This window comes from Pogoniulus pusillus, chromosome 24, assembly GCF_015220805.1.
Source record: "Pogoniulus pusillus isolate bPogPus1 chromosome 24, bPogPus1.pri, whole genome shotgun sequence".
Lineage (NCBI taxonomy): Eukaryota > Metazoa > Chordata > Aves > Piciformes > Lybiidae > Pogoniulus > Pogoniulus pusillus.
Window position 1 is genome coordinate 1,175,595 of NC_087287.1, and position 25,550 is coordinate 1,201,144.

At 46.6% G+C, this 25,550-nt stretch overlaps 1 protein-coding gene across 1 annotated transcript in view; it reads right to left on the reverse strand.

The window, feature by feature from the left end:
* The window catches only part of LOC135185876 (uncharacterized), a 223,689-nt gene that overhangs the window by 44,480 nt on the left and 153,659 nt on the right, over positions 1 to 25,550 (reverse strand). Inside the window, exon 6 of the mRNA XM_064163035.1 lies at positions 1,591 to 1,700. The gene's annotated coding sequence lies outside the window, so the exon portion shown is untranslated. The remainder of the gene's footprint in view (positions 1 to 1,590; positions 1,701 to 25,550) is intronic.

Sequence of the window (25,550 nt, forward strand, 5' to 3'; positions counted from 1 at the left end):
AGTGGGCCTGGAAACTGTGAAAGAGCAGTGTCCCTCATGAGATTTCCTGCTGGTGCTGCATCCAGTAGCACCGGAAACATCACAAGAATAGCTTTTCTTGTGGTATTTTATTACTTCTGCTTCTGCTGCTGGCCGGAACTGGAAGTACAGGGGTGCCTGGAAATTAAATACAGTGGCCAGAGGACAGTCTGCCAAACGTTTGAAAACGACAGCAGCAAGAAAGGTCACTCCCTTAAGTCTCAGCAGCCACTCTTGCTCTGCTCTTGCTTTCTTCAGACACATTTACATGACAGTGCTTTTAGAAGCCACTCACACAAGGCTGGCACCAGGACACAGCCAAACTCCACCAGCTGTGGTTTAGCTGTGAGCACTGCTAAGTTCTCATAGAGAAATGGCTTCTGTTTCCTAAAATGATGTAATCCACCATCAGAATAGGTTCAAGGAACCAAACCTCATCCTGCTGCATCTCACAGTTGTGCTGCCTTTATTTAATAGGACGGCAGCTGGATTAGACAACACAAATCTGTGATATCCTCTGTCTAAAGAACATCTATTTCTCTGGGCACTTCCTGCTCAAAAGTGTCTGACAAACACTTCGTGCAGATACAATCTGTCTAGCAACTGTATGTAAACACACACTGCAGTTTCTTAGCTGTCTCAGACAGCAGTTCTTGGTGGCAGTAGTGGCTAAGCGCTGCCCCAGCCATGCTTGCCCTCGAGGCACAGTAAGGCAGCTTAGGGGTTGATGGAGGTGGAAAGGGCACAACTTGGGCAGGAGCAGACACCTAGGAGCAGTTAGGAGAAAGGGAAAAGCCAGCAACAGCTCAAGCCAGCAAAAACTGTTCAGCAATTTACACCCTTGGCACTGCAATCAAAAGTACCTAAACCACATGGGACTGTTTCCATTTCCTGTTTGGTTGATGTGATCTTTACAAGTAGCTCCTGTTTCTTCCTAAAGTGAACTCTCCCTCACTGCAAAACTAATTTTGTTCCATTATTAAATAAGTGCTGGCAGTTAATCAACACTTTGCCTTCCTGAACAAGCTCCATTTGCAAACAAATCAAAGGGGGATGCACAAAGATGAAGAGAAATTCAACTTAAAAAGCCAAGATGAGATTCCCCAAGTTGGTTTCCCTTACTGTCTGTCATCCTAAGAGCATTTGCTCAGTTTAGAGAAGAAATGAGAAGCTTTGCTACAGAGACACCAATGTCACATGGACTTTCAATTCCTCTTTCTGCAAGGGGTGTAGGACACTTGCCTCGGTTGTGAGCAGTTGCATTGAAGTTGAGGGGACTATTCCATAATGACTAAGATAAGAGAGTTGGCCCAAGGAGGCTGTTCTAATTCTGGTGTTTTGCAGAGCCAAAGGCACATACTGACAGGAAAAAGACACCCTGTAATAGTTGGTTCCATATGCTCTGTAATAAAGCGGGACCAAATCCTGCACCAACAACCCGGACAAGCGCAACAGAAGGAAAAATTCTCTCACAGCTACAAAGTCTGTGTAATTCCTCCCTCCCTCCCTCAAAACTGCACAGATATGCTGAAGCACGGTTCACAGTTCAAAGTAATCATTGTTGCAAAATACCTCAGTTATCATCAAGGACTTTGCTGTTGCACTTTTCAGATGGTGTGGCTCCACTCCCAGATGTCTGCTCTTGTGCTTCCGCCAAGGTAGCCCAGTGCAGATTCCTCTCCCTGCTCCATGACAAAGAAGGAGGACACTTTGAAGGCAGTTGCACAGGTTTTCCTTCCTACCTCCCCAGGCCATGTGGCATGCTACAGGCAGTCAGGTTGCCAGCCTGCTGCTCTCCGCATCTACCTGCCAGTTGGTCCATTCCAGTCAGGGAGACGTCAAATCTAATTACCTCCTGCTACAGGTAAAGGGGGAAAATGAGAGGCAAATCCAGGCAGAGCCTAGTGCCAGAGACAGATGGGCAAAACAAACTGTCAGAAAGCAGATAGGAGTAAAACCAACAATAATTTTGTGTTCTCTGTCCTCTTACAAAACAGCAAAGGAAAAAGAGAAGAAAATGAAAAGGAAAAAAAGCATCCTTCATCACCCCTCATACAAACAGGAGAGATTGAATCCCTTCTGTTCCATAACCTGCACTCTTTTGAGTTGAAGCTTTTGGGTGCTAACTGGGCGATGCCTAGCAGCTACTTGTGCATTTATGGCATACCTGCACCTTCACTCTGTTAAAACCTGGGACAGCAAATCACAATTCTGAAGTGAAAGTAAACTGAAAGACATTCTTGAGAATCAGCAAATGAGATCTGGTGAAGGACTAAACAATTGCTCATTTGCTCTATTTCAATGTACTGTCACAAAACTTATAAGCTGATGCTGACATAAACCACAGTCAGGCTGCACATTTAAACCTCCAGGGTCAAAGACGAAGACGCAGCAGCATTACGGTGCTCTAGATGAAGACTGACTCCCCAGCATTATCCCACAAGTACAATGCAATTTGCTGCCCTTTCTTTTACCCTTTGTGCCTCTTTCTTACTCAAGTGAAAATGTGAGGGTCTACAAGGAGTATTTTAGACTCGGGTGGAGTTTTGACTGAACAAGACACAAAATCTCCTTTACCTGGCATTTGCTGCAATAAACTCTGAAAATTTATAGCTGGTTCAGTTACACCCAGCCAGGGCACCTTTATTTCACAGCACTGCATGAAATGAACATACCAGAGTAGGTGGTCTAGATGAACAGAGCCATCCCTTTGCATAGCATGCCTGAAAAAGCCTGAAGCAGCAACTGTTCTTCACATTGCTTCACAACCCTGAAGTGCTAATAGCACACTCACAATAGAAAGTTTTCCAGGTGCCTTAGTGGCCAGAGAGTAAAAAGCTTGAACAGCTTCAGATTCCATGTCCAATCTCTAGGCACGTTTTTGACAGACCCCTCAGTCTTGCATAATAAATACAGAGAAGCTTGAGCAAAGACTCTGAATGTCATCATCAACATCATTATGCCAGCAGGTTGCAAACCCCTCAGCACCCTAAAATTTGCCAGTCGACATTTTCCTGCCATTTCTTTCTGCCCTCTAGAGAGCATCAGCAATCCTTGGGGTATGTGCAGGTCCAAAAACTATGCTTGTACTAGGATCTCAGACTGCACAACAGTGGCACAGAACAGCTCTAAATTCACTTGCTGTCAGGGCTTAAACGAAGTTTTGCTGAGCGTCTTTTGCTGCCTTTGCTCCACAGAGAAATCAAAGGAGGATTTCTTTCCAGTGACAGTCCTAGAAATGGCAACGTAGCTGAACCAAGTATCAAAAGCAGGTGCAAGCTGCAAAGCTCAGATTTGCCAAAAGATTGACAATTTCAACAGAACTGAAGGAGTTGACAGAAAGGTTCATATGCAGCTGGAACTGGGGGGCGTGGGGGGGGGCAGGTTTGGCCATTTCACAGAAATAAGTAAATCACAAAGTGTGAGTCTGGATTCACTTAGATATTTCTGTGGCATTTGGGAATGTTTCAGTCTGAGCTTTGGTGTTGAAATTCCAGCTACCTATTATTATGATTTTAGTAACTATGTTTTAATTCTGTTCCAACACTTCAGTGGAACACAGGCTTTCAATTAGCTCACTGCTCTTGACACTTTTCAAAGCAGCAACTGTAAATTACAGAATAAAGAACCAGAAATGGTGTGAGGGGCAGCCCATGGCAAAAGCTCTGCAGTCAGTTAGGGCTGGTTGAGGTCCTGGCCCTCCGAGCTGTGGTCACCACAGCGAAAGCACGGGACAGAATTCGGGTTTGACGCCCAAATATCTGGGTTTTTTTTTCAATATTACTTGCATTGTATGTAAGTGAAGGACCAAAAATAATACCTTGATTTCCCAAGAGGGTTTCAAAGATAGATTATTGTTTACAAATCATTTGAATTTTAGAGTGGATGGGGAGGGGGAGCTTGAACATGGAAGAAACAGGCCAGCCAAGAAAAACAGCAGAATCTCTTCGTTCTGCGTTCAGCAAACTACGTAAGCATGTGCTTAAGAATGCACTTACATCTGCTCCAGCAAATGAGAGCAGAAGCCCACAGAGTTAATTATGTGCTTTGGTGTTTTTCTGAACAAGGACAACTAACAGGTATAAGTGAAAAATGCAGAGTACACATGTATACATGCAGCCTCAGCTGGGCATGGCAAACAGCTGCACTTCCAGTGCTCCTTCATCAGGCTCTGAGCCTGGCAGAGCCTTGTCCTTAATGCATTGAGTCACTTTTCAGACACTGGATATACCCAGAGGACAACCACAGGCAGCAACATTCAGGTACCTGAAAGCAGAATTTGTTTCACTGCATTTGAGAGATGAGTTTTAAAAGTCCTCAAGGACAGATGAAAGGAACAGTGGAACAAGCCACACCATTAGGGAGCCCGAATGAAAACTCTGTAAGCAAGACTTGGGAGTAAGGGAATTTGGACTCTAGCTCAACTTTGCAGCCCCCTGCTTAGCCGTATGAAATGAAATTGATCTGGAACACATCCTTAATCAGTAGTTATTTTATCAGCACAGGCTGGACACTGCCCCAGTCCAGCTCCACAGGAGCTCCCGCAGTTATTTAACCAACATTCTTTTAATATACTTGAAAGAAAGCAGCTCACAGCCTGCACCGTTATCAGCCCTGTGCATCGCAGGATCTAACACGTTTTGGAGCTGCTTATCAGCTGCAGTAACATCAACGTTTTATAAGCTTCTATTCTTGTGCCATATTTGTAAAAGCTGAAATGCTACCACCAGAACAAATGCTTCTTTCATTGGCTTTCTGGAAACATAAAGTTCATTTAAAGCCTAGAAAATTAAATTGTGTTCGTCTGGGAGACGGCATGTAGACAAAATCTGCTTCAGAAGTCTGAAGGGCCCAGAGTCAGAGGAAAGTTCAATTAATTTGTCAGAGAAATGGAAACAGATGATTCCAATCAGCACTGAACATGACTTCACGGCAGGCGCGGGCCGGAGAAGGCAGCGCTGGACTTCAGCGCACAGCCGGGCGGCCCCGCGGGATTACCCTGCTCCGGAGCGCTGGTTCTGCAGCGCCACATGAAGCCAGGCCCTGGTGCCGGCCGGCAGCCGAGCTCCCGCTTTAGCCGCGCAGCCGAGCTCCTTTAGCCGCGCAGCCGAGCTGCCGCAGCCGAGCTCCTTTAGCCGCGCAGCCGAGCTCCTCTAGCCGCGCAGCCGAGCTGCCGCAGCCGAGCTCCTTTAGCCGCGCAGCCGAGCTCCTTTAGCCGCGCAGCCGAGCTGCCGCAGCCGAGCTCCTTTAGCCGCGCAGCCGAGCTCCTTTAGCCGCGCAGCCGAGCTGCCGCAGCCGAGCTCCTCTAGCCGCGCAGCCGAGCTGCCGCAGCCGAGCTCCTTTAGCCGCGCAGCCGAGCTGCCGCAGCCGAGCTCCTCTAGCCGCGCAGCCGAGCTGCCGCTTTAGCCGCGCCGCGGAGCGCGGAGATGGCCGCGGAAAGAGCGCCCCGAGCGCGCCCCCGCGCTGGAGCTCCTGAACGGCCAGGCTGCCGAGCCCTCCTATTGGCTGCGCCGCCTGCGGAACTCGCCAATCAGCGGCGTGGGCGCTCCGGGGGCGGGGTGCGGGGCTCTGAGCTCCGCATCCCACCCGTGTCCTGTCCCGCAGCACTGCCGCTCGTATCCCGTCCGTGTGGCCCCACTTGTCCCGCCCGTTCTTCCCCTGGGGCCTCCCGAGCCCCAGGCGAGCGCTGCCATGCGGGATCTGGGGCCAGTTGCCCTTATAATTTGAACTGACTGAAACACATATTTGTTTTCTAAATCAGTTCATAACGTTTTCCCAAGGTTCTAGTGAAATCCTCAGATTTTGAGCCCCAACCTGAACAGAAACAAGATTAGCAAGTTCCTGCAGCCTACCCAAAGCTGTTTGTAGCAGAAAATTATTATTCCTCTGCTTTACTTATTACTTGAACTGTTGCAACACTCCCCACAAGTTTAGCTCACAAAAAGGGGTTGTACTTGAACATCAAACATTCAAACATTGCCCACACCAGGCTGCTGAAAGCTCTACTGACAGATACCTCTACCTCCTCTCCGGTGATACTGAATTTCTCATCCAAATCATCCACACCAAACTTTTTTTCAGTGTTGATAAGAGTCCCCTGAATTGCAAGCCCTTTTTCTGCCCCAGGAAAAGTGGGAGATTCAGATGAAGCAACTCTGGATGCAGTTATACTGAGTGAAAACAACCAGGCAGTGGCACACAGCACAACTTGCAGTTATGCGTAGCAAACCTCCAGGAACAGTTTGCTATTTCCAGCATTTAAGGTACAGCTAACAGAGCAATCTGCCATTTCAGAGCCCTCAAGTGTTTCTCAGCGGCAAGAGGAGCTAATGCACTGCTTTGTCTTTCAAAGGCGCGCAGCACTTCGGCGAAGGATTTTATGTCATAGTAGGCACTCTAGCAGATGACACCAGCTCCAGCCCTTGTATACCAAACTGATCCCAGCCTCCCAGCATGCAGACTGCTGGTCTAATCAGCAAGTCACCCAAAACACAGCTTCTGTTACACACCAGATTCTGTCCTCATGCATTTAACATCAGTTTAGGACTAGTTAATCATCATCAGAAGGTAGCTATTATAAACTGCCAGAAAGGCTCCATCCAACTCATACCAAAGCGAACAAAAAATGGTTAATGACTTCAGAGGATAATCAACAAGTTTTCAGTATAGAAGCTGGTCAAGTAAGCTGCACATACCTCACCCTAACATAAAAACAAAAGTATGCCCAAAACAGACATGCTACTCCACATCTAGCCCCTGTCCTTCTCCACAAGCTACCATCTTGGAGTCAGTGCCTGCTCAATGATCCATCATACCATTGCTCTGATTCCCCTTGGTCACTGACACATGGCAGCGCTCTGCAGCCTCAGCAGGCACCTGGGATGCTCACACAGTCACACAGGACACCACCTGATGTAAGATTAATTTCTCTAGTTTCTCGGTACCTGACAAGACCTAACATGGTACAGCTACTCACAAAGGAACTAAGACAAACAATACTCTGAAATAATTTTTAAAGAAATAAAGGAAAGCAAGCTAAAGAAGTAGTAAAAAAAAAGTCCTTTAAAAAGTATGTAGGAGAAGGTCCTGTCACCCTCTTCTCAAAGATAGTGACAACCTTCTCACTGACTTTTGTAGAAGCAGGATGATGTCTGCTCTTGAAAAGTTGTGTTTGCTGCTAGAGAGCATCAGGCTGTTCACAGACAAGCCAGGACCCTGTTGCACACGGTTTGGTGTAAAAGCAAGAACTGATTTATACTCCAGAAGCTTTTCCAAGGTCAGAATTTAAACTATACCATTGTCTGAACCCGAGCAGAGAATCCCACTCTTCAGGTCTCAGTTATTGCTGTAAAATTATATTTGCACTATTTATGGAATGTGCAGATACAGGGGAAATGTATTTATAGCTGTTTTGACTAGGCCTACTGTGTGCTTAGAGAAGAAACCATGGAATCTGGGGTTTGGCATTTTTGACACCAGGCAAGTTAGAGGAGCCCTAATTACGCTGACTGCCATTTGCTATGCTGTGGTTATCAGATCAGTCAGGCATCTTTGGTTGGAAGTGGCCTAGGATTCTCAGCACCACTCATGTCCTCTTCAGCTAATTATCTGTAAAGTGCTGTGGCCAGCTTCTGTCTCTTGGCTGTGGGAAACAACGACTTAAGTGACTGCCTGGAAAAGCTGCCTGGCATCTTTGGTTTAGAAGAAACCTTATGTTGAATCGGCTGCTTCTGTTTCAGTCAAATCTTTCCCCTACACTTGGCATCAAAAAAGATCTGCAGCTTTTGTCATGAAGAAACAAGATAGAGAAATCCTTTCACTATGCCTGTAAATTAGCTTCTGCCTTTCCATCACCTTGGAAATTGGCTTCTTTAAGCTCTTTGGCATGGAGTAGGTGTGTTGGCCATACGTTCCCCAGTTTCTTTACATGACATTCAGTAAGACATAAAGTGTTCAGTGTGTGTGTGTGTGTGTTTGTTAAAGTTAGAAGCATTCAGCATAGCCTTTTGGTTTGGTGAAGCTGTTTACAAGCGTGGAGTCTCAGACCCTCCAAGTGAGCACTAGGAGCCTGTTTCCTACTTTAGCCACTCCTTCCCTGTGAAATGGATAATCAGCTGCTGCTTCACAGGTTTTGGAGACCTGAACATGCCCAGGCTGTGGCTTGGCATGAAATTGGAGGTTAGAGGTGCTACTGCCAGATCAAAAATGTCACAGCTGTGTGACACAAGGTGCAGACCATTCCCATGGTTCGAGTCTGTCTGTTGAGAAGTCGAATGTTCACTGGCAGGATTCTCACTGGATCAGGTGCTGTCTGTCTGCACCAGTTAACTTAGTCCTCGATCAAATGTGGGCTGTCCTTTCACAAGTGGTGTAATATAAGCATGAACTCTGCATCCTGGTGTCTACCCAAGTTAATTAAAATGGGATTCAGAGCTCAAGCCTGATACAAATCAATTTATACAGCTGTGGGATCCAACAGCCCACACAGTCACCAGTTGTGATAATATGATCATGCCTTACCATTATAGTCAGTCCAACATTTCATCTGTAGCTACACATCCTGCACTAATAGTCTATTAGATTATTTAGATTGTTTTCTTTCCCTCACACTGAATGTGATCGAGGATATAGGAGTTTCCTTGAATCAAAACAAACCCAAACCAAACCCCAACCAAATAAAACAACCCAAAACCACATCAACCAACCAACAAAAAAAAAAACCAACCCCAAAAAAATCCCCAACCCCCAAATAATGTGGCCATTACTTTTTACCTGTGAACCAAACAATTCTCTACTCATGGGATTGATGGGACTCAGCAGGTAAGTCATGGGGTAGCTTCTGTGTGCTGCAAACATCCCAGATGTTTCTGACTGCAGATGCTGTGTGTGATCTCCAGATAGCCTTTCCCCTCCTCACATGACTTCAGTGATAAGCAGCATCAGATGAGGCTGCTGGGCTGATGCAGGTGCCTGGTGCTGCTGAAAAGGAGTGGGGTTGGGCTGTCACTCCCACTCCAGCAGGTGGATGGAGGGATCACTGGCATTAGTGCTCACAGAACCTTAGGGATTGGAAGGGACTTTGAAAGACCATCTAGTCCTCTGTGAGCTAACTCAGCTCACTTAGACAACACATTATGCCTAGGGTTTTGCCGGCATAAGGAGTTGGATTAGCTTGCTAAGGGGTCATGCCAAGCACCAGCTCCAGCACAAGTACAGTGGCCTGCTCAGGAAAGGGAGAATATGGGTTTCAGTGGCAGCAAACTGCTCAGTCATTTCAGTTGCTTTACATACACAGACTCACAGAAACATGCAGGTTGGTAAAGCTCCTCAGGATCACCAAGTCCAACCTATAACCCTACTCAACAAGATTCACCTTAAACCACATCCCTAAGCACCACATCCGAATGACCTTCAAACACATCCAGGGTGGGTGACTCCACCGCCTCCCTGAGCCTCCTGGGTGGCTCATTCCAGTCCCTGACCACTCTCTCAGTGTAAAACTTTTTCCTAATGTCCAATCTAAACCCTCCCAGTCTCAGCTTGAGGCCATTTCCCCTTTCCAATTCCCTGTTCCAATTACCTGTGAGAAGAGGCCAGCAGCAGCCTCTCCACAATGTCCCTTCAGGTAGCTGCAGACAGCAATGAGGTCTGCCCTCAGCCTCCTCTTACTCAAACTAACTATCTCCAGCTCCCTCAGCTGCTCCTTGTAAGATTTATTCCCCAGGCCCTTCACCAGCTTTGTTGCCCTCCTCTGGACCAAAGATGAGGCACTGAGACACACACAGAAAAGGGCTATTTTTTAAATAAAGATGTAATAATGCTCATTTCCCTAACATAGCCTCCCCAACACATAGCCTCCCCAACACATAGCCTCCCCAACACTGCAATGCTCTTGCTGCGTAGCAGGGCCTGTGGTCGTTACTGGAGGAGATTCACAGTAATTGCCACAACTCAAAATGCTTCCTTTCTGAGCAGGAAGAAAAAGTATCCTCACAAACCAGCATTGTATTCACTAATTAACCACACTTGTTTTATCATTGCTATTTAATTGTCTCTGCTGGTAGCATAATTGTATATACTGGTAGAGAATCCAAGCAGACTTCCATTGTGCGAGGTATTAAATGCAGATAGCAGCCAGGCCATGCCATCAGTGACTTTATGTACTGGGGGGCTTATAAAACCTTCCCACTGGAATATTTCTGATGAATCCAGACATTCCTAACCGAGCATCTAAGGAAATGAGGAGGCTGTACTGCAAAAGGCCATGTTGCATTTAAATAACTGGGCCTAGTCAGATTAAATGAATAGCTTTTAAAGAAGCAATGCTTCCTTCTTTCTGTGCAGAGGTTCCATCACAGACCACCAGAATTCAAAGCAAAGAGCTTGTGAGAAACAGCTGGATTGAGTGAAAAACGGAGCAACAGCCTGATATGCAGTCAAGCCTGTTTAATTAAGCCCGCTAATTATATTTCCCATTATAATTATACACAGTATTTAAATGCAGCATGCCATTTCCTGTTCAGAGGCAATAAAAACACCCCTGTGATTGGTGAAGAGACGTGGGGAAGACACAGGACCTCTTAGATGCTGCTGATAAGCCAGCCCTGCTCCCTGGCAGCGAGGGCAAGCGCCTCCGAGGGAGCAGTCGGGCTCGGGGCGCAGCGTGGGCAGATGAACCACAGGGAACCTTCCGGGCTCCTCACCTGAGAAAAGACTCCCAGAGAACTCCCGACGACTATCTGCTCTATCTGTGCTTGTGGGTCAAAATATTCAAATCTGAGTTCTCCCACTTCAGCATCTTGCTCCTTATTAGCACATCTAAAGAAGCCTTGCAGAACACCCAAGACTGCAGGGAACAGAAGCCAGAAGCCCCAGTCCTTTGCCCGCTCCTTACTGTGCTGGTGATCGTTAGCTACAGCTAGAGTAATGCCTGGGTCCTCGCAGCTACCATACCCTGCACCCACACAGAAGCACAGAATGGTTTGGGTAGGAAGGCACCTCCAGAGCTCATCCAGTCCAACACCCCTGCAGGCAGCAGGGACATCCTCCACTACAGCATCTTGCTCACAGACTTCTTCAGCCTCACCTTGAACACCTCCAGGGATGAGGCCTCAACTACCTCCCTGGGCAACCTGTTCCAGTGTTCACCAACCTGATCGTGCAGAACTTGTTCCTCACATCCAGTCTAAATCTCCTCTCATTTCAAACCATTTCCTCTCATCCTGTTCCTGCAGGCCTATTGCAAACAGTCCCTCTGCAGCCTCCTGGCAGCCCCCTTCAGGTACTGGCAGGCTGCTATTAGGTCTCCTCGGAACCTTCTCTTCTCCAGGCTGAACCCCAGCTCCCTCAGCCTGTCAGTAGAATAGAACAGAATCAATCAGGTTGGAAGAGACCTCTGAGATCATCCAGTCCAACCTATCACCTTGTCCTTGTAGCAGAGGTGATCCAATCCCCTGGACTCACTCCACCGGGTCCATGTACATCAGACAAGAAGAAAGATGAAGAGGAAAAAGAAAAGCAGGCAGCAGAGGAATACAGTCTGGGGAAAGGCACCCTGCTCTGGCAGCATATTCTGCCCCACATCATCTATCTGCAACCACGAGGTCTCTCTACAAGCTGCTCTTACTCCAAGTCTTACTCCAAGTCTTACTCCTTAGGTGTATCCCTGAGTCTGTAGCACTAAAGTGACCGGCGTTAGGACAAGCTGTGGGGCAGAACAGGAAGGGAATCCCTGCAGCTTATGGTGCAGATATTTGCTTACAGGAAAGAGCTGGACTTCCCAAGTGCCAGCCCTCCCCGAGGACAGCGCAGCAAAAATCCTTTGAATGAATTTCTGCCTTTCGGTTTGCTCAGTTCACACACTCTGGGTTTTACTAGACATGAAATATTTGTCATTGTTAAGAAGGGATGGCGCTGGGTTGAGAAGCATGTTCTCCTGGACCATCCCATCAGGGAAATATTCCTTCTTGAAATGTTGCAAAGGAAAATGCTTCAAGCGGTTGGCCTTTGAACTGCAGTTTCTGCTTCATTTAACCGCTGGATTTGACAGCAGTAGAGCTCCTAATTTCTTTATGGAACGAAGCGCTTTCACTTCTGATCAACACAGGCAAAGTGTGCTTGTAACACTGCAGGACACCCCGTGGAAGAGATATTAACGTTATATTAGATCTCAATAAGTTGAACACAAGATGGATTTCTGGGGACAGCTACAGATCGTGTTCTAATTAGGCAGAATACAATGGGAATAGCGAACAACTGCTGTCACTGTGGGTGCAGCTATAACCTCAACAACCAGAAGAGAAAGACCAATGCCTCACGTCTTTCTTACTGGAATCTGCATCTAAAATTACTGAGGACAACCTCAACCCAAACTCTGAGCCATCCCAGTGGATTGGGCATTTTTAACAGGAACAATCAGCAGCAGCATTTCAGTTAGCCCAGACTCAGCTTCTCACTGGTAGAGATGGAATCTGAACACCTCTTAACAGCTTCACTTGGTCAATAGCAGAGCACACAGTCTGCAAGACACTGCAGCACAGTGAGGTGGGTCCAGGGATGCAGTAATCATTTATCCATCTACTGGTAAAGGTACTGGTGCGAGATATCCAGCACACACAGCCCCAGAGCGAGTGGGCAGTCGTTTTTGACAACTTCTTTCACTGTTTTGGCCATTCTTGAAATTTTAAGCACCCTTGAGAAGCCAGCACAATAAGAGGCAGCTAATTTTGTTATGCCAGCGTAACTCCCATGTGGAGGGAGTGTTTGCTAATCCTGAACAGTTCCAGATTTACACCGCTCTGACTGAGACCAGTCTCTGGCCCAGAAACATTATACAAGGCAAGTATTTACATCTGGGAGCACAGAAGTACCAGAAACACCAGAACCTTTGATTTTTTTTTTACACTATCATTCAAACTGATTAAGACATGTGTCTTAATTTACCGGCTTGAGGTTTTCCAGTTACATTCCCTAACTCTCTCTCTCTTATATGTTAGTCCTTCCTGTCTCCCTCTGAGTGAGAAAATACCTCTTTTAGGCCTTTCAAAACAGTTTAAACTCAGAACTAAAGCTCCATTCCCATCTCAATCCCATGAAGGGAACTGCTTGCCCTGCTTCGGCAGTTAATTAACAATGAATGCCTGCCTTTGGAGACTGGGTGAAGCAGGGTGGGGATAAAAGATGAAGAAGGCTGAGGACAGACATAACAAGAATGAGGAGGGAGCAAAGTGGGTGGCTTATCAAATTCCACAAATACCAGACATGGAGAGGTGTTGATTTGTTGCTGGGAAAACCCTGTTTGTTTATGGAGTTTAATCACCTGTTTTATGTTTGTTGTTCGAAACATATGGGAGACAATGAGACTGTTTGCCTGCAGTGTCCTGGCACAGTACAGTAAGAGATGTACACACAGGGATTTTAAGTCCCTGGTATGTGTAAATTGGGATAGCTCAGATCATTAACAGCTACCCTCCTGGTCAGGCTGTGTGAAGGAGGCAACGAAGAACCTGCTCAAGGTTAACAGTCAAAAGAAATTCCCCATTTGTGACCCATAAAATAACTCTCTGAGGTGAGGCAAAGACTTTTGGCAAACAGCATGTGCCATGGTACCCTGATCTCTGCCAGCGAGGTGCTCCCTCTCACGTAGGTTGGGCTCCTCTTTCTTGTACTGTGCCCTTTTGGGCTTTGTCTTTTGAGAGGCAGCTGGTCTGGGTGGGCCAGAGCAGAGCTCTGCCTCGCCGTACAAGAAACACCAATTCAAATCCTGTTTCCGATCAGCTCCACTGCCTGGGCTACTTGTGGCAGATGACAGTTTTGCATCCCTCGCGTCCTGCCCAGAGAGCACAATCTCAGTCTATGTGTGAGCAAAAGGACTCTGCTACTTCCATCTTGGATAACTATGGTCCCAGCCTCCTGCTTGACCTTTTGCTTCATCTCACTGCTATCTGATTTTTTAAACTCAGAGACATTTGCTGGTTTCTGTACTTTTTCCTCTCCTCTTTGCTCATCTTAAGGACTCATCCAAGTACAGAAATTTGGTGAAAAGGCATCTCCTAGACAGAAGTCATGGCACATTTCTGTGGCTTACCCCATTAATAATCTAGTTATAAATGTAAACTCCTTCTCTAGCCGTAGAAGTAAGCTCAACAGGTTTAATCCAGGCATTCTTTCTCTTGCAAGCCCATTCCTCCTTCTCACCAGCACGGCACCCATCACACAGGTCTGCAAACCCAGCAGCACCTTCATCCTCCTCTCAAATCTTATGACACCTTCTCCCTTCACCCTCCACTCCTATCAGTGTCTTCCACCAACTGCTAAGGGATGCCAGCATCCCTCCCCAGTAAGGCCAACTTGTAAGCAAGCACTTCTGTCTTCATCTTTTCACCATAAATATCTGTGAAGCCTCTCCACTCTTTCTCAGACATACTGCTCACAGATAACCTGGTAAAGAGTAACTTTAGCAGGCACTGATTGCTCGAAGCAGCTTTTTTGTTTATATATAAACATTTCTCAGCTTGAGCTGAGCTTGTGACCTCTTTGGGACAGGGACCCTCTATACTTCCAGCTGCTGAAAGGGATAATTCCTGCATAGAAGGAAACACATCTCTGTAACCCCCCCACAAACAGATATAAATACAAGATTTTCTAAGAGCCTCAGCTTATGTTCACAGCTGAAAGGTACCTTTTGACCCTCAGTCCTGCAGGTTCAGATTCACTGAAAGGATCTCAAATGAGAGGAAACCAAACATGATTTAAAATACTAATTTTGCAGGCCAACCTCCTTACTCTAGAGACAGCCTGATGGATGACTTTGGTTTGTTTGGTGGTGTCTGTACCCTGTCAATTCCAGTGAAAGCAGTGCACATCCCCTCGGAGGGCTGGGGCCGCAAAAGTTCATGCCAGTCAGACTTTGTCTCCAGTTCCTGTGGCAAATAAGTGTTTATTATTTTGTTAGAGGAGGAGGAAAACAACATCAGCACCACTTCAGTGATGTGGCTGATATTGTTGACATGTTTTGGGAACATGGTTTGTGTGAAGTCAGAGTGATTAACGGTGGAGGCTAAAGGCTGCCCACTGAATGGTGTGTGTGTCCGTGTGGGCAGGGGCAGAAGCACCGCACACAGTGGTGCCGTTTGTGAACCTCGGTTCCAGGCTCCCGCCTTGGGTTTCAGCCGAGCAAGTCTCTCAGCTGTTTTTTGGGAGCCAGGATCCAGATTGGGACTCAAACTTTGCAAACTTCCTCCTTCTCCCCCCGTATTATGGACAACATTAAAATCTGAGCCTTGAACACCTGCACTGGTGGGGACGGGTGAGGCAAGTTTGGCTTTGCAGCACGCAGCACCAAACCAGCACGAGGGGGTTCTGACCTATGCCAACGGCAGAAGCAGGACTCTTCCATGGGCAAACAGTTCCACATGAAGTGGAAATTGTGTTTTGCACAGTTTCTGACCAAGGCAGCAGGTATGGTGCAAGTCGAACTGGGGCCATGTGATGTTTGCTTTTCTGTGCCACTTCCTCTCTGCCACTGGCACCTAAGGAGCAGCAAGAGGCCATGCTTTAGGCTCTCCAACTCTGTGCTGTTTTCACTGAGTCCCCCCACAAAGCTCAGAGTGTTGTAACAACTTCTTGCAGTTATTTTTACCACTTTTGGGCAACTCAGACCAATCCTTTTTGCTGAAATTGTTAAGACCAGCATCAGTTGGTTCTGATTGTGAAGTGGCTTCCCCAAATCAAAGTTTCATTTATGTACACCAGCATTAAGTTATTAAAGTCAATGGTAGCTAACAACCAAAGTGTGACCATCCTCCACAGGACAATGTCCTCCTGGCATCAGCAAACTTCTGCTTTGAAAGTTCACCATCAGAATTGGGCTGGATTTCTTCTAAGCACCCAGAGATAATTCCCATTGGGATTCCAAGGCCTGTGTTTTCAAACATTTGGAAGAGGTAGCCACTTTCTGAAACAGCTGTTTTCATGCAGCCCCCTGAGCCCACAGCCATTCATGCCTCACAGGGCAGGAGGAGAGGGAGGCTCAGCTGTGATTTTGGCTTTAGGGATAAATGCTTGCTCCTCTTCCCTGGAGGAACTGAGCTGCTGCCAGCAATTAAGGCACTGAGAAGTAATTCGCCGTTCCCTGGAGAGTTTAACCTCTTGCCACCAGTAATTAAAGCTCCTTTCGTGGCTGTGGTTTTGCCGGCACAGCCCTCCAGCAGCACTGCCAGAACGGTGCCTGCTTGCTTCTCATCCCTTGCCACACACTGCTGCTGCTATGCCAGCGCAGCTATGGCTGCATCTGTGCAACAAACTGGAGCAGGGAAGAAGTCCAGCTTGAAAATAGCCTGGCAGAGAAACACTTAGTTTTTGTGCGTCCTCCTCCAAATTGGATCAAATTCCTGATCCGTTTCACAGCACAGCCACAAACCAATCTGCCAGGGGAACCGAGGGGCCCGCGCACTGCGGGAGGGAAGATGAAACAAGCAGTAGGGAAAGGCTGGAAAGGGAATACCAGAAGCCAGAACTGGTGCTGAAGACTTAATCTCGTGAAACCACAGCCTCACTCTTCCAGCCAGGAAAAAGTCAGCAGCTGCTGACCAGCACTGTTTTTTCTAACACTTCAGAGCCCCTTTGAACTCTTTCGTGGCCCAGAGGGGATTGTAGCCCACAGTTAGGGAGACTCTGCCCTAGGCTGCCCATTCGGTCTCAATGCACTGGGACCAGTTTTCCAAGGAACAGGAATTTCCCTGGCTGTTGCCACAAAAGCTGTCTGCTGGGGGACACCTCTCTTTCAACCCAGTGTGGTGAGAAATCCTGAGCATTCTGATGGGGAGGAGAAATGAAGAGGTCAAATATAGCCCTGGTTAGAAAACCATCTCGCCCATAAGGTGCGCTGACAACAAGAGCTCAAACCCCCATTTTCTTTACAGGGCTTCCAGCAAAATCGGTCCTCAAACACATCGTAACGGCAAGAGACTGCACTAGTATCAACCCAGCTTTTCTCAAGAGAACTTTCACATTCACAAACGTTGGTCAGCCAGGGAAAAGCACCTCTGGAAACCAGAGGTCTTCTTTTGAATTGTTTGCCTGTGATGTGCAAAAACTTGCGGAGATTCACAGGGAAACGGAATGGTTTGTGGCTCACGAGGAGAACACAGTTACTGCTTTGCTGGTTTAGAGCATGAATGCAAAAAGATCTGGGTATGAACGAGGAGCTAAACAAATGCTTGGCTTGTTAGCAGCAGAGAGTTTATCCCCTTCAAAATCTGACCACTACTTTTCTGAAGGAAAAGTGACCGCTGCAGGACTGAGTCTCAAACTATCACCAGGAATATTCATACACAATTAGGCACTGGGGCAAAGAGGCAGGCAAAAATGAATGCCAGATTCTTGGAAAGACTTACATATTTTACAGCAGAAATTAAAGCCATGCTCTTTAAAGAACATTGTTTAATAATATTCTTTCTTTCTGCCACCCTGTGTTCTTTGAGTTCTTTTGTTATTCAGTCGCCGTATTCAGGACAGATATTTCAGTGTGTGCGTAACATTAAGCAAATGTTCCAGTGCCACTGGCTTTAAAGTTTTCAGCTCTAAAGTTAAGAGCATATTTTAGTGGTTTCCTGAACAAGATTTTTTTTTTTTTCCCCTTGAGCCATGACCTTTAGCTAGAAGCTTTTGGAGACTTTCTGTTATGATAGTGCTGCTCTTGGTTTAGACCTATCCTCTACAGAACAAATCGGTTCACTCTATTCAAACATCGTCCCCTCCGGAATGTGCCATTCCTCCACAGAAGGCAACAAAAAGCAGCCAGTTATTGGGAATGAAATTCCCATCGTTTCCAAAGTAACATCTCTAGCAGTCTGTCCTCAGAGCTTTGATGCTTCTTGGGGCGTTCAGTTGTTTGGAATGAGGTTTTGTTTCATTTCTCCCCATCAACATCCACAACAATCCTTCCACTCCAGTTGGATGGCATTAGGTCCCATGGAAAATGACCACAGCTTCTCTGGACTGTGCTCAGGACTAAAATCACAAGGCCTCTACCCCACAACTCGCATTTGGCCAGTTCTACCACGCAGAACTTTAAGTGATGCCCAGACCAGAGTAGTTCACAAAGAAAAGGCCCAGCAGCTCTCCAAGGGCTCCAGCAAGCAGTCTGTACACTCCCAGCGGTCCACAACCACGGCTTGGAAAACAGAACCAAGAGCCAGGACAGTGCAGTGGTTTGTCTGACTACCCTAACCCGCTCCAAGTGGGGGGCAAATGCACCATTAGTTGGATTAGATGAAGGTGGCTCTTATACTTCATTTACTAAGCAAATTTCCCATTATAGCTGCCTTCTTTTCCCCTTTGTCATTTCCTTTTCCTTTCAAGCTCTCTTTCTTTGAGAAAAGAGGTGAGATCCGCAGCAAAGAGGAGAGGGAGCCCGTTAAATGCCTCATTATCTCTCAGGTCTCTGTTGATTTAGACTTCTAGCAAGAGGAATGGAGTTCAGTTCATCTGGCTGAACTGACACTGCAGATAACCCCAGCACATCCATCTCAAATTGTCAGCTCAAGACAAATTACCTTCTCTCCAGGATACTCTCTTTCACTGATTACCTACTACTCAAATTAAATGCCATCTGACTTCTGAGAGGCTTTTGTTTGTCAGATCCCACTGGATTATGCAAAAGTGATGGGGGGAGAATCTGATGTGTTTGAAGTCTTGAGAAAAGAGTGCACAGACTCTGCTTCCTCACCCAGCTTTGGTGGAAGAGCTCAGGCTTTTCCTAATCTGTTTGCCACCCCACAGTATAGTAAACTTTGCTGTCAATAAGAAAGCTAAAACCTAAAAGCTGACTGAATAATGCCCTAAGGCGAGGAGATGCTGTGAAATCCCAATGTTTGGTGACAAATATTTCACACAACTAAATCTGGGCCCGAGTGTGGAATAGAAGCCCTGGGTTTAGTTAATTTACATCTGTCACTTAATTCCCTTTATTTTGATGTGTGAGGAAATGCTTCAAAGGCAGAGCTAGCAACTGCAATCATGTTTATCTAAAATTGACTTTTTACTGGGCTAACCTGTCGTTGTTTGGCCCAATATTTTCCATCTATTTACCTCAGGCTGTTTTAAGTTTGGGTTTTTTTGCTCAAACTTTCTCATTTACCAAAACAAGATAAGAAGAGGGGAAAAAAAAAAACAAAAAACCCATAGATGTTTTGCAGAGAAGCACTTCCAAGAAACCCAAGCTCGAGAGAAAGGATTTAAACTAGAGCAGATGAAGGGCTGCCTTTTGCCTTACGGTTGAGAGCTTGCCCAGAATGGGCTAACTTACAGACTGTTGAGAGGTTAGGGTCTGCCCTGTGCTGGCACAATGCAACAAGAACTGCATGGGTGAAGGCTTCAGATAGCCATCAAGTCCCAAGCTTGTGCACTGTCCTGACACAGGTTGTAGATGCTCATGAGCCCCCAACTTGCCACGGCTGTAGGGAGTTAACAAGCCTTTGGCCTGACCCAGGGGTTGCTCAGCAGCTTTCACGCAGCTGTTGCTCATGGCAGCTGGGGGGCTGCTGTGCTGCTGGGCACAGGGAACAGGAGTCTGCATCTGCCCTGGCAGCCCCTAGGGCAGAGGCGTGCCAGGAGAACAGGTGAGCTCTCCTCAGCAAAGCCCCTTGGAGCTCCATCCTCAGTGTGCAGAGCCACAGCAGCTGATGGTTCGCACAAAGCTGCATGACAATGCCAAGCGGTTTGGGAGGGCAGAACCAGCCAGGCAAGGCACACAGCTGGGAGGCAGTCTGGGAAGTCATTAAGTCTCCTGGTGAAGCAGCACCCCAAGTGATATCTTCGGTGTATGAATTTCCCTCCACATGCAACCAGTAGTGCAGGTGTACTGTTTTGCAACAGAAAGGCTTGGAACCACCCAAACCTTTTGAAGAATACCATGCCTGAGAGCTACAACAGCAAAGCCAGGGCAGTTCTACCCAATGAAGGAGGGAAATTCAGCTCCTATGATACAAGTGCTTGAGCTTAGGGAAATGATAGTTTTAAAAACCTCATTAGTGTTTATAAATATGCATAGGGTGAGTGCCAGGAGGCTGGAGCCAGGCTCTGCTGGGTGGTGCCCAGTGACAGCACAAGGGGCAGTGGGTGGAAGCTGAGGCATAGGAAGTTCCATATAAACATAAGGAGGAATTTTTTCCCTGTGAGGGTGACAGAGCACTGGAACAGGCTGCCCAGGGGGGCTGTGGAGTCTCCCTCTATGGAGATATTCAAAACCTGCCTGGATGTGTTCCTGTGTGATCTGGTCTAGGTGATCCTGCTTTGGCAGGGCGATTGGACTGGATGAGCTCTGGAGGTCCCTTCCAGCCTCTGACATCCTGGGAGTCTGTGAGAAACTCTTTTAAAGTGTATTTGTCATTCCGGAATGAAGACAATCTCCAAATTAGCAGGTATTATCTTCTTGTAGAGAAAACTTAGAGTTCTCAATATTGACTGACTGGATGTGAAAATCAGTCTTGTTCATTCTGAAATTACTAGAGAAAAGCAGAGAGCCACTAATCTGTGCTAACAAACTGCCTACAGAAGCATCACATTCACACAGTTAACTCCCCCCCTTCCTTTCCTTGGTATGCTTAAATGTTTTCCTTAAATGTAGCTTTGAAGAATTCCACTTAATCAGAGAATGAAAGCTCCTGGTGGTAACATCTCTGGAGATGGGACAGTGATTAATAGTCACATCTTGTCTCTGTCGACCTGATAGAGCTTCAGACAACTGGGGAGAGGAAGAATGGCTCTGGAGAGGGCACAGAGGGTTTGATTTCACATAAATACAGCAGCAGCACTGACAAGCACTCCCATCACCCTACTCCAACTGCAGCCTTTCTCCCATACCCCAAGACACTTGTATTCTTCTTCTGGTTTCATGAATTCCTTTCTGCTTAGCGGCACAGCTTGGACAGGATGGACAGAGAGCATCCTCACCCAAAACAGCATATTGCTCATTGGCCAGAGAACTCTCCTGGGAGGTAGGACTTGAGCCTTGAGTCCCCTGAGGCAGAGGAAGAAACTGAACCCTGACCCTCTCTATACAGGGATCAATGGTCATGGGCCCCCCACATGTCCCATGTCATGGATTTCCCAGGGCTGTTGTGGCTTTGGTTGTCCAGCCCTCTGCTAACCCAGTTCTCCCAAACAATCCCTTTGCCTTCCCATTCAGTCTCACACTCCTGGCTGCCCTCTGGCCACTGAGTGCTGACATTCCTGGTGTTTTTAATGCATGCTCAAGGACAAAATGCAGTAACAAGTCTCCTCGGTGTCCTGCTCAGGTACTCTTACTGGTAGAGAAAGGAGAGAGTCAAAGAAGCATTCCCCTTGAATTTGCTTTAGGTGAAGACTTCTTTGTCCTTTCACAGATCAAATCACTTCCTTCCAAACTTGGTCATCTCTGCTATAGGAAATGTCACCTTCACATCAAAGAGAGGATCACTGTCACTGAATGCTTCTCCTGTGAGAAACAGAAAACCACCAGAAGCTGGCAGCCTACCTTGATAATATTGGTGATTTAATTCAATGAGTGCCTGGCTCATGGTCCATCGTTAACTTAAAATGATTTCCATCCATAATTAAGTCTCTCTGTTGCTTAAAAGCGGCATTTGGGACTGCCACTACAACTCCTTTCTGAAATCCTCTTAGCCACTGCCTGTGAGGTAGCAGGGAGGCTCCCCTGTGGTTGAACTGCTGAAGGTAGCAGTGGTCAACACTCCTTCTTTAGGATTTTGATGCGCTAGGTGTTGTAAGGCATGCGAGGTGGCTGCTGTTAGGGAGCAAAGGTGGGCAAACTGCCCTTCTCTGAGCTTGGGAAAGAGGCTCTGTGCTGCTCAGGACTGCCAGGAGAGGTGTAGCTGTCCTGTGCAGAAGCAGGACTTTAGGTCAGTGAGGGTTTTGAATTAAATCCCTGCCTCTCTAGACACAGTGTCTCTAGAACACAGGTACTCTTGAGGTAAGTGCTGGTTAACCTGGGGTTCTTATGATCGCATTTTCACTTTGGGGTTTCTATATCTTTTTCTGGATCTTACCAACAATCTCCTACAGCTCCCAGCACATAAAATAATGCCTTCTTCATTGCTTGCCTGCCTGGTTCACGTAGGTTGCAGGATCTCTGGGGCAGAGACTAACTCAGGACAGCATTAATGGTTGTAGTGTGTAGGGCAACAAACCATAAAGAGTTGGTTTTTTTTTTCTCCATGAGTTTTCTAAATGTAATTAATAAAGCAATTCCTGTGCTAGAACTGCATTGCTGCCTGTGTGCATATGAAGGGGAAGCATGACATCAGTATTTGAGGCTTCTCTGGTTGTATCTGCATATGGGAAAGAAACAGGCCTAGGACACAGGCTGAAGCACTGGACCAGTGTCTCCTTTTGGCCTTCTGTCCATCAGGGCACGTTGCCAAGAGAAACCCAAAGCTGAACAAGCCCGCTGAAATGAATGGGAGTCGTGGGTGCTGTGTATGCCTTGGGATCAAATCTGCTTTCATTCACACCACTATCTCCTCTGGCAAGCTTCTGCATGGACCTCAGTTGTACAGAGGGCATCTGGGCTGACCTTAAGGGGCCAAGCAAAAATCTCACTGGGCAAGGGTGAACTGTACCTGAAGACTTCAGGGATGTGGGCTATGAATTTTGTAGGAAGGGCTCTGTATCCTGACTATGACCCTTCCAGACTCAAATGGGAGCTGCAAGGAAGGTACGGCCACAGCAAAGGACATGATAAGAGGAAAGGAAAAGCAGAAAGGGCCTTTAAAACCAGGTGTATCTGGAAAGCATTTTCTAAGAATCTAGATACATCACCGGGAAGAATTTGGGCAGAAAACATACCCAAAGCCATCACGCTGGCCTTTCACAACCAGATAGCGATCAAGCGTGCTGCAGAGAGCAATCCTGCACTTGCACGCCACGCCTGAATTGCCTCACAAGCCTTTTGCTTCTTTAACTGCAATGACTCTCTAACAATAACAAAGGCAGCAACGTTGTGCATGATAAAAGGAGCACTGGCAACTAAACAGGATTTCCACGTTAAGAAGCTGGTTGGTCATCCACCCACAGTAAATACTTAACAACTGCACCACGGTGATATGGAGCAGAGAGACAGCAAAGAAAAAGAGAGGGAAAGGGAAGTGCGAGTAAGGTTTCAAAGGCAAACTTTTCCATTCTGTGTGAGCTTGCTAGCATAAAAAGACAGAGATAGAAACATTCATGTCACCAGGCACTAATGAACTCTTGTGCTGACTTGGCACTGCAAGTCATGCCTTGCCATCAGAATGAGAGAAAGTGCCTGCAATTACTGTAATTGCCTTTTAAATGCAGTGGTTATCGATTCAGTGGATCCCTGAGAGGTTCTATTGACTAGAACTGTTTGGAACATAGAGATCAAGTTCTAAACACAAGCCAGGTATTTCCACTTTTAGCGTGAGAACCAAAGTTAATATCCTCGAAGAACTCTGAACTGTACAGTGAAATAATTTCTTTCTTTCCAGAGACAAACACACCAACCAACTAGCCCCAAAGCACCTCCCCACTGAACACCTGCTTTTACACAAAATCAGAGATAATCAATCTGTCAGGAAGATGCATGGGCCAGCAGCTCCCATCACTGCAGAAAATGCAGATTAATACTGCAGCCTACTGCACTTAGCAATTGATTTGCATTTCCACAGCCAGTGATTACCCAGTCCCCATGCAGTTCTTCAGTTCATTACTGTTCACTGTGCAATTGTAATTGCAAAATCAAATGCAGCTTCAGACACAGCCCCGTGCAAACCAAAGGAGAGCCTTCTGTTTCCCCTAAACCTAACTGCTGCACTAGCATCTAGTTTCAAAAGCTGTGGAGATGTGCTTGGGACCTTTTTTAAATAGACACAGGAAGGTGGGGGGTTGTTGGTTTAGGTTTGGGGGTTTTTTTCTTTCTGAAGACTCTGCTTTTGCTCTGTGCCTGTGTCTGGTCATTTATTTGACATATGAAGAGCAGGTCTAAGAACTCAAGCAGCTTAAGCAGCTGTTTAAAGTTAAGCATAAGGCTATGAATATTTATGCTGAAGTACAATTTCATAGCATAATAAAACCAGAGACCCTTGGACTCAGTAGCAGACAACTGCTTGTATTCCACTCCTGTCAAAAGCACTGGCATTTGTGATCTCGGAGAAAACAAACTTATCTCTTTACAGACAGACAAATCCTAATGCTCAGGATTTCTTTGGCTCCATAATTGCAGCACAGTGAGGGAAACCCTCTCCAGTGCCGTCGTCGGAGCTTGTTCTGTCCCACGTGAAGACACAGCCAGTATGGACGAGCACTGCTCACTCAATCACTTTCATAACGTTCCTTGTTTTTTTTCAGTCGCTGGCCCCTTTGTGAAAGAACAATCACACAGATCCCAGCTTTTCCTTCCCCTTTTCCCACAGCTTTTCGGTTTTCCTTAGCATTCTTCCTTTTCCCCTCTTTTTTTTTTTTATTACTCGCTTTATACTTCTCTGGTTGTGCAGATGATGCAGGTAGATCTCAAAGCACTGCTGCAGGCTGCTCCTCTGCTGCCAGGCAGAAAGCACTATTTTGGCAGTTTGCATGATCTCTCACTTTCCCCTGATGCAATTTTCCTACAAGGGACCCAGAAAGGGGATCCAGCAAACACTTCCGAAAAGTAGCAATTGCTCAGCCACTATGTTTGCCAGCGTAAGTAGCCACCAGGTCAATGGTGTTGTCATATGCCAGGAAGATACCACAACATCTCTGCACAACATGGCAGTTAGACAGAAAATGACTAAATACTGCCTGATATAAGCAGCTAACAGGACAAATCCTGGGTCTCTGTTTGTAATCAACCCATGCAATAAATGTAAATAATAAACACATGTGAGCTGGATTTGGTCATGGATGCCACACAAGTAGAGGATAGACTTTCCCCTGGCTATTCCTCTGGCAGTCATTCCGTAGCTCAGAGGTGTCTCACTCAAGGTTCTGCACAAGGTGTAAGTAAACAAATGAGGCAGCAGAAGCCTCTGGTCCTGCACTCCTTGTCTTTCTGTTATCCTCCCTGAAATCCATCTGAGAGACCTGGCAACCTGACAAAGGTCAGAAAGGTAAATAATTTGTCTAGCAGTTGGGGGAAAGTTTGGAGGTTTTGCTTTTGTAACCAGGAATGCCCTTGCTTGCAAATATTCTGACTTCCAGCTTAAGTCCTTGAAAAAGTGGCCCAAAATGTTTCATTTCACCAACAAATAACTGAAGGGTTTTGTAATCCAAGAGAAAAGGAATCCTGCTTACGTCAGACAAGGAGGCAATGAAGGCAAAGGTGGGTTGCTCACCTCTTCATAAGCCTGGGCCATCAGAGTGCTCTAGGGAAAAGCCTCAGCCCAAGTCAGCTCAGGAAACACTTTCCTGATGCTCAGCAGATGAAGTACAAGGGACCGCTTGAGGCTTAACTTAAACAGTCAGACTGTCCACTAACACACTAATGTGGTAAGTGTCACTTGGCAGTGACAGAAGATCATCCCTCATGGCCTCAC